This window comes from Bos indicus, chromosome 15 (genome assembly GCF_029378745.1).
Source record: "Bos indicus isolate NIAB-ARS_2022 breed Sahiwal x Tharparkar chromosome 15, NIAB-ARS_B.indTharparkar_mat_pri_1.0, whole genome shotgun sequence".
Lineage (NCBI taxonomy): Eukaryota > Metazoa > Chordata > Mammalia > Artiodactyla > Bovidae > Bos > Bos indicus.
Window position 1 is genome coordinate 26,627,885 of NC_091774.1, and position 2,913 is coordinate 26,630,797.

Here is a 2,913-nt window from a genome sequence, read left to right on the forward strand (position 1 = left end):
TCCACTTAACTTCCCCTGCTGTTTGCACACCCTGCCCCAGCCTCTGTGGCCTCACTGGGCTCGGCCAAAGCCCCATTGGCCTGCTCTGGAGCCGGCTGCCCGCCAGCTTTGTCCTCGGACGTGTCCGGGGACCACCCATCCAGGAGTCCAGGCTCCTGCCCTCTTTGGTCCTAGGGCTGCCTGCTCTGGCCCTGGGCCAGTGGATTTCCCTTTGTCCCCCTGCAGACCCCGCCCGAGCCTCAGGTGGGAGGGGCATCGAGGAGCTGCCTCCTCTCCCGTCCCTCTGCAGAGGCTCAGCACTCCACCTGCCCTCCCACTCAGTCACCTGTCTGAGTTCAGTGGGTGGTGACCGTCTGCCTTCTGGAGTCGGACTGACATGGGTTTGTGGCTGGGATCAGCACCCGCTGTATTGGGACCTGGCGTGTTGATTTAACTTCTTTAAACTACAGTTCCACCATCCGTGAAACGAAAATAGTAATAATAATCTATATCTCGTAGGATTACTATGAGGATCAAAGAAGACAGTGGGTGTCAAGTGCCTGAGATGCTGGCCCAGGATAAATGCTCACTGAGTTTCTTTCCTCCCCCCAGCCCCCGCCTCTTCATCCCCCTCTCACCATTCCCTTCCTCCTCCTCCTCATCTTCTTCCTATTTTTCATTGAAGAGTCTCACTTAACAGGAAGTTTGTTATTTTGGTTCCTCCTTTCTGCTACAGAATCCCAAACTGGGAGAAAAAATCCAGCTTTTAGTCCAGGCTTAGCTATCAATTTCCATCATACACAATCAAGTCTATAACACCAAAATACATCATGAAATTACAGTATGTTTTTTTCCCAGTGCCATTTAACCAAGGTCAAGGACTTTGGGTTAAATTCTAACCATCCCTGGCTTTTGCCCGAAGTTTTGTATTTCACAGACATTTCCTTTCTGTGCAACCCCTCGACCAACCCAATCATCTTCCACATGTTTAGCATTAGTTAGAAATGCCCACTGGAGAAGGCAATGGCAACCCACTCCAGTGTTCTTGCCTGGAGAATCCCAGGGACAGAGGAGCCTGTTGGGCTGCAGTCTATGGAATCGCACAGAGTCGGACACGACTGACGAGACTTAGCAGCAGCAGCAGCAGCAGAAATGCCCATATGATGCGGTTTAGAGCTCCTGCCGGTATGAGATTTCAGCTTCCAACATGTGCCCAATGGATGGAAGGCAGAACACTGTCATTTGGTCATTAAGTCATTCAACAAATATTCACAGACAGCCTACTATGTGCCTGGGAACTAAGGGCAAAGAGACAAGGTAAAAGCAAATAGACAGTCCGGCCCTTCAACAAGTGAGCAGGCTGCTGGGGAGGTGGGTGAGCAAACAGATATTTAGAATCAAATGTACTGGGTGCTAAGACAGGAGTAGGGCAATGTGACGGAAGATGGGTTGGAGAGGTTTCCGGGAGGAAGTGGGAGCTACTTTCTGCAGCACAACTAGGACTGAAATGGAAACGTGGACACCTATACTGGCCTCTCCAGCTCTCAGGAGGACAGCAGTGTTTCAGGATGAAAGTGACCGCTTCCCGTGGGCCCCACTCCAGCTGCCAGCCATCTTTCTCGAGTTGCACTCTTGTGTTGCAATCTGCTCACAAGGCCCTCTGTCTTGAGGGGCCGCGGCTGGAACTGAGGTCCAGCGCCCCCCCATCCATCCCCTCTGCCACACAGGTGGGTGGGTGAGGTGGGTCTGACGGATTCTGTGAGCAGTGACTACACCCTGGCACTGCCCTAATTGTGCTAGACAGGACTGTTTAAATACCACCAGACAGAATATTACTCAAATTAAAAATGAGGCCTTAAATGTCATTATTTGTGTCATTATTAATAGCCCCTAATTGTGTTCTCTAATCATCATGAAATTATGTTAGTATTAATATTCACGTCAAAGCTGCCTAGGGAACTCGGAAGATTTAAAAAAAAATTATACCATATGTCAGTTCCCATGAATGTGAAGCAGAGGCTGGTTTTAGTGCTTTAGTTACTGGAGTGGAGATGGTGGTCTCCACGGCCAGGGGGTAGCCCCCAACTGTAAGGACCTCCTTACTTTCCACCCCCTGAGTCACTGAATCCTGGACTCCTCTGCCTGGCAAGACCCTTAGAGGTGTGAGTGGGACCTGTCCTCAAGGAATACTCTGCGGGTCTCCTGCCAGCTGCCCTCGCTGGTGAGGGGATTGGAGTCTGCTCTCACTGGGAAGTGTTTGGTGCTCTGGGACATGACAGGTCTTGTCTCCTGCAGCCTCGAGACCCGCCTGTGTCTAGACACCATAATAAGAAACACGAGGCAGGCCCGCCTGTCTTCACTCTCCATCTCGGAGACGCCACCTCCGTGCATTTGGGATTCCGCCCAAACTGCCCTTCCTGGCTCAGGGAAGTGATGCCAAAAAAAACCCCAAAACCCAAAGTTGGAGTCTCCCAGAGAAATGTGTTGTGTAATGTAACACACAAGGAACTTTTGGAAAATATACTTAGGGATTCGGAATTTAAAAGTACCTATGGGGTGTCCATACAATCTGGAAACAGGTGAATTTAGGTCTTCAGGGATATCTTTGTCTTGGAAGGTAGCTGTATTTCTACAGTTTTTGGACTGTCCTGGATTTTGCCCCGTGGTGGTGGCGCCAGTGGTAAAGAACCCGCCAGCCAATGCAGGAGACGTAAGAGACTCAGGTTCGATCCTTGGGTCGGGAAGATCCCCTGGGGGATGGCAACCTCCACTCCAGTATTCTTGCCTGGAGAATCCCATGGACATAGGAGCCCGACGGGCTATAGACAATAGGGTCACACAGAGTTGGACACGACTGAAGTGACTGAGCACACACAAACAACCTTGCTGGGGCTTCTTTGGGGGGAAGCATTGACCCCCCCAGGATGAGGATGG